This window comes from Amblyomma maculatum, chromosome 3 (genome assembly GCF_055883805.1).
Source record: "Amblyomma maculatum isolate TAMU_Amacu chromosome 3, ASM5588380v1, whole genome shotgun sequence".
Taxonomy (NCBI): Eukaryota; Metazoa; Arthropoda; class Arachnida; order Ixodida; family Ixodidae; genus Amblyomma; species Amblyomma maculatum.
Window position 1 is genome coordinate 11551888 of NC_139346.1, and position 6805 is coordinate 11558692.

The 6805-nt window shown below is 48.7% G+C and overlaps 1 pseudogene; it reads left to right on the plus strand.

Annotated features, from left to right (window-relative positions):
* Positions 1-2061: 2061 nt before the first annotated feature.
* Positions 2062-6378, plus strand: LOC146194228 (uncharacterized; annotated as a pseudogene).
* The last annotated feature ends 427 nt before the right edge of the window (positions 6379-6805 follow it).

Here is a 6805-nt window from a genome sequence, read left to right on the forward strand (position 1 = left end):
CTGATTGGTCTGTAATTTTTAAGGTCCTTAGAGTCCCCTTTCTTGTGAAGGAGGATAATGTTTGCATTCTTCCATGGTTCCGGTACCGCCGATGACACGAACACTGCGTATACAGGGTGGCCAGTTTTTCAAGCACGATATCCCCCCCGTCCTTCAGCAAATCTGTAGTTATCTGATCCTCTCCAGCTGATTTCCCCCTTTTCATAGTTTCTAGTGCTTTCTTGACCTCGTCCTTCGTCACTGGTGGAACGTCTGACTGTTTTTCCCTACCGCCAATCTCATTACGGGCCTGACTACTTTGGCTACTGTAGAGATCTGTATAGAACTCCTCGGCTACTTTGACTATCTTTTCCATATTAGTGATGACGTTGCCCGCCTTGTCCCTTATCGCATACATCTGGTTTTTGCCTATGCCCAATTTCTTCTTTACCGCTTTAAGGCTTCCCCCGTTCTTTACAGCATGCTCAATTTTCTCCATGCTATACTTCTTCATATCGGCCCCCTTGCACTTATTGATTAGCTTTGATATCTCGGCCAATTCGATTTATTCTGTTGGATTGGAAGCTTTTATACTCTGGCGTTTCTTAATCAAATCTTTCGTCTCCTTAGACAGCTTGCCGGTATCCTCTCTAACTATCCTACCGCCTACTTCTACCGCGCACTCAGTAATGATATCTTTGAAATTATTGTTCCTTGCCTCTAGGGTAATGTCGCCATCCTCAGTTAGAGCTGAAAACCTATTCTGTAGCGAGATCCTGAACTCTTCTGCCCTCCCCCTCACCGGTAATTCGTTGATGGGTTCGAATTGGAGCGGTGCAGCGGTGGCGTAGCGCTAGAACATCCGCCTCGCATGCAGGAGGACCGGTGTTCAAATCCCGGTGCAAAGCAATTTTCCACCGGATGAAAAAAAAGAAAAAAAAAATCTGCGTGTCGATGGAATTGCATAAACAGGTTTGGGGTGCGACCTGATGCCGGTGAACACCTCCGGCAACGCACTCCCTCACCAGAACAGGAGTTGGCCAACCTGGTGCCGTAATTGGCCGCAACCTCCTATGATAAGTTCCATAAAACCCCGGCTCTCAGTCACCAGCGGCTGCGGAACAACTGACCACGGCGGCGGTCAGACCTGTGACGCAGCAGGGGGTGCTAAGAAAGCCTGGCTCTGCTGAACAGGCCGCCATTGGAAACTGAACCTGGCAACGTTTTATGCTAGAACCCTAGCTAGTGAAGCTAGCTTAGCAGTGCGGTTAGAGGAACTGGAGGGCAAGAAATGGGATGCCATAGGGCTTAGTGAGGTTAGGAGGCCGAATGAGGCATATACTGTACTGAAGGATGGGCATGTACTGTGTTATCGAGGCTTACCAGAGAGGCGATAACTAGGAGTAGGTTTTCTTGTCAATAAGTATATAGCTGGTAATATAGATGAATTTTATAGTATTAATGAGAGGGTTGCAGGCATCGTAATTAGGCTTAATAAGCGGTATAAACTGAAGGTTGTACAGGCCTATGCACCTACATGATGACCAGGCAGTTGAAAGCTTCTATGAAGATGTAGAATCGGCAATGCGAAAAGTAAAGACGCAGTATACTGTACTAATGGGCGATTTCAATGCCAAGGTAGGGAAAAAACAGGCAGGAGACAAGGCAGTAGGTTCTAGGAATAGCAGGGGGGAGTTACTAGTTGAGTTTTCAGAGCGAAATAACTTACGAATCATGAATACCTTCTTCAGCAAACGGAAGAACCGGAAATGGACATGGAAAAGTCCTAACGGAGAGACTAAAAATGAAATCGACTTCATAATGTGTTCTAACACCGCCATTATGCAAGATGTAGAGGTAATCGGGAAAGTGCGATGCAGTGACCACAGGATGGTGAGGTCTCGAATTAGCCTAAATCTGAAGAAGGAACGCAACAGATTAGCAAGAAAGACGAGGAGAATGCTAGCCGCTAAAGAAAGCGAATCTAATCCTGAGAGTGAATCGAGGTCCAATCCTTAACAGGAGCAGCAATCGCTAGGGGGCGGAGTAAAAATAGTGACTGATCAGAGTGAGGTAGTGAGTATGGAGGGTGATTACAATGTGGAGAGCAGCTTACAGGCCGGTGACCAGATACCAACATTGTCACTAGACGCGACAGGAGCCGAGACAGAGAGGATGGCTATTCGCCGTGTGGAGTTGGAAATGGAGCTACGAATGCGTGAAATTGAATCTCGGGAGCGACTAGCCTTAAAGCAGATGGAGCTTGGGCTGTCGAGTGGTCGACTGTCACCGCTTGGGTCGGGGCGGAGTGATGATCGAAGTATAGGCTCAGATTCAATAACACAGTGTGCAAAAGTCCTAAAAGGCTACAAAATGCCATGCGATGCTGATGTGCCACTGTGGTTTGATGAGGTGGAGAAGTTGTTCGTCACTTTCAGTGTGCCGTACTGCAACCGAGTGCATTTAATTATGCCGGCACTGACAGAGCGAGTCCGATACTTGCTTCGTAACCTCGATGGAGCGGAATGCACGGACTATGAGGCTGTGAAAGCAGCGGTTCTAACTGAGCTAAAACTCACCCCAACTGAGTACCTGGAAAGATTTGAAAAAGCAGCAAAAAGGAAGGAGGAGACATGGGCTCTGTTTACATCATGCGTGAAAACGTACCTAGCATACTACATCCAGGCTAGAGAGGTGGACTCAGTAGGGGCGCTGACTGACCTAATGGTGTCTGATCGCATTAAGGCATGTCTCAGCTTAGAGGGCATCGAATATGTGCACCTGCGGGAAGGAGAGAGTTAGCTGAAGCCTAAAGAGCTATCAAAGGCTCTACAGATCTTTGAGCAAGCAAAAGGTAAAGGCCGAGCTACAAAGCAGCTTACGATGCCAGTGCAGCAAATGGGCCAAAAACAGATAAATTCCGAAAAGCCGATAGTAAAGTGCCATCTATGCCATGGGCAGGGGCACATTGCCAGGAATTGCCCGCAAGCAACAGGAAATGAACCGCGCCTGAAACAAGGAAATGGGTACCAAAAGAGGGTGCAGATGGTCGCGCGGGTCGATCAGACGGAGGCAAAGGAACCAATTTTAAACCAAAGTACGGGTTTAACTGCTAAAGTTAAGGTACCGATGCAAAGTTCGAGGGCAGCCACATCGAAGCTCCACTTTGTAGATCTTGTGTGCGGAGATGTTTGAACAGAGGCAGTGCTTGATACTGGTAGTGAAATAACAGTAATATGAGAAAGCATACTACCGCAAAAAGTGAAATTAGTGTCAGCTTTCGGTACCTTCATTCAGGCGAAGTTGGTAGCGATCCGTGTAAAAATATCTAGGCCGGGAACAGTTGCAGAAGATCAAAAGATAGGCATAGTATGTTCCCTCATCAATGAGCTGGCCGAAGGTGTGAACTGTTTGCTTTCATTAGAGGACTGGCAGCTGCTTAAAGATAACAGTGATTTTGAGCACACAAGTATGGGTGCAGTCAGGGTTTCTAACAAGGAACTAGAGAAAGCAGAAAATCGGCACTATGAGGCACTGACATGCGAGGTGAACACGGCACAGAATGCCGAATATTCACAAGAGGAAGCAGAGTCAGACGAGAAAGAAGAGGCAGTTTCTCTGTCTAGCCAGCGGGAAATGTTTCGAGCAGCACAGCTCGCTGAAGAGAACTTGAGAAAGGCATGGGAGGACTCTAAGCACGGAAAGGTAGGTATGTTCGTTAGTGAGGGTTTGCTTCACCACTGGGACTCAATAGCAGGTACTAAAGTGCGACAGCTGGTGCTTCCCCGAGAAAAACGAAAGGAAGTTCTGTCCTTGGCGCATGAATCGCTGTGGGGTGGACACCTGGGTCCAAGAAAGACCAAAGCGCGCATAAAGTACAACTTCTATTGGCCTGGCATGGAAAGAGAAATTTCAGAGTACTGCCAGTCTTGGCATGGGTGCCAGATCCGCTCAGACGCTCAGACCGACGTCAAACTGACAATACACCCATCACGCCAATGACAAGGCCTGAACATGCCTTTCAGGTTGTTAATGTACATGTTATAGGGCCTCTTGATACGCCATCTGGTAGGGGTCGCAAATATGATTTGTGCCTTGTTGACTTATGTACGAGATGGCCGCAAGTAGTATGTCTTCGTTCCTTAACGGCAAGGGCTACCTGTGATGCTCTATTAGAAATCTTCAGTCGAACAAGGTTCCCACAGACTATCTGTTCGGATCAGGGAACAAATTTCAAGGCACAACGCACTCAGCTGATGCTAGAGAAAGTAGGTTGTTCCCCTAGATTTTCCACTCCGGAACACCCTGAAAGCAACGGGGCCGTGGAAAGATGGAATCGGGTGCTAAAGAACATGCTCTTTCATGTAATAGAAAGAGACCCTAAAAATTGGGATAAGTTGATCCCATTTGTGTTGTGGGCTTACCGCGAAGTTCCCCACGACACTACCGGGGTAGCACCCTTTAGGCTTTTGTACGGCAGAAATCCGACAGGTCCACTTACAATTCTTCGCCAGACGTGGGCAGGAGGAGTTAGTGTACCAGCGACGCTTAGGGAGGAACCTGCGAGGTACTTGACACAGCTACGGGAGAAGTTTGAGCTAGCGGCCAATGTGGCAGGACTCACAAGCACGGCGCGACAAGCTAGCTACGCAGAAGCATACAATAGAAGGACGCGAAATAAAGTATTTAATGTGGGGGATCAGGTTCTCGTTTTCCACACAGACCGCACCACCAAGATGGCTCCTAAGTGGCACAGTAATTGGTTGTGAGGGGCAACATTCGTACAGAGTAGAAACGCAACAGGGAAAAAGATCGGTGGTCCACACCAACCGAATGAGACCGTACTACGCTAGGGTAAGCCAGGTTGGTGTAGTGTTTGATGACGATCATGAGTTTGGAGAAGTAGAGTGTGCATCACATGTCGCACCCCCTCTGAAAGATGAGGAGCTAATACCGTTAGAGGAATGCGCCCACCTCAGTGAGATGGAGCAGAATGAAATACGACGGTTGTTCCGAAAACATCGTGCACTCTTCGATGGCAGGCCGGGATTGACGAAAGTAGGAAGGCACCAAATTGAGCTAGAAGAAGGGTTTAAACCGAAGAAAGCTTTTCCTTACCGAGTGCCTTAACTGCTCAAGAAAGACGTAAGCCGCCAAGTGGATGAGCTACTTGATTTAGGATTAATCTATCCTGTAGAGAGTGAATTTGCGCACCCGGTTGTGTGTGGGGGGGGAGGGGGGGGGAAGAAATAAGGGTCAGTGCGAATGTGTATTCACTACCGAACTTTGAATGCAGGAACCCGGGCAGACGCGTTTCCAAGTACTAACTCACAGGAGCTAATGTTTAGAGTCGGTCGCGCGCAGTTCATCACTTTGGTCAATCTGAGGCGTGGCTACTGGCAGGTACCGATGGACCCGCAGAGCCAGGTACTCACCGCATTTGTACCCCATGAGGGTCAATATGCCCTTTGGGCTAATGAACTCAGCAGCGACCTTCCAAATAATGATTAATACGCTCCTCGCTAAGTACCAAGCCTACGCTACGGCATATCTAGATGATATAGCTATTTTCTCGCTAACCTGGCAAGAACACGTAGAGCACATCGATACCATATTTTGGTTGCTTAGAGAAGAGGACTAAAGGCTAGCCCTGAGAAAGGTCAAGTGGGACAGTCTCACATTCGCTATCTAGGGCACATAGTGGGCTCAGGGACACATGCACCCGACCCCGAGAAAATATCCGCAATAGAAGGCCTAGTGCAGCCTAGAACAAAGAAAGAGCTACGAAGTTTGCTGGGACTATGCGGATATTACAGGGATTATGTATCTGGGTATGCTGAAATAGCTAGCCCGCTAACGGCGTTGACAAAGGGACGAGTACCAAACTTAATCCCGTGGCCGCAAGATGCGCAACGCGCGTTAGAACAGCTCAAGGACTCGCTCTGCAGAGCAGTGGCGATGAGCCCTCCGCAACCTCATGAGCCATATTGGCTGTTCACTGACGCATCAGCGACGGCTGCCGGGGCTTGCTTGGCACAGATGACTGAAAATGGCGATGAGAGGCCTACCGCATTCGCAAGCCATCGCTTCGATGCGACCCAGGCGAGATGCTCGACCATAGAGCGCGAAGCGTTTGCTATTATTTGGGCTCTAAAGAAGTTCGACTACTGGCTCTTTGGCGCTGAGGTCAATGTTGTCTCTGACCACAATCCACTGTCATACCTGACGACGTAGACTCCACACGGGGCGAAATTGGCTAGGTGGGCGCTGGCACTCCAGCGTTATAACATAACGGTTAGACATCGAAAAGGTATCAAGAATGGAAATGCGAATGCGTAATCCAGGCTCCCCAATCTGTCATGGGAGTTGGGAACTAGCGATACTACCATGTCAACCTAGACAAGCGTGAACGTTCCTACTCAGCCGACGCTGTGTGCGGCGAGCCGTGTATGTGATATATCGGACATTTCGAAGAGAGTTCTCGCTGATATTCAGCTAGTGCCGTCAGTGTTGTGTGCGCGGACTTGCGAGCCGCGATGGACTTTGTGTGTACGCCTGTGTACTTGAATCTGGACTCCCTGCAGAGTGATATTGCTGACTGCTTAGCAGACCTGGACAACAGCATACACCAATGTTGTGTTTTTTGATTTGCTTACTTCAGTGTATATGTTTTTCTCTGAGTGTCGCGGTGACGTATAGACATTGGCGCCCCAGCAGGAATGACATTGCTGTCGTGAAGGTAGTGTGGCCCTTGTGAAGAGTGATAGCAAACGCGGTTGTACTCTTAGAATGGGCGTGTAGGGCCGCGCCCAAGGATAATCACTTG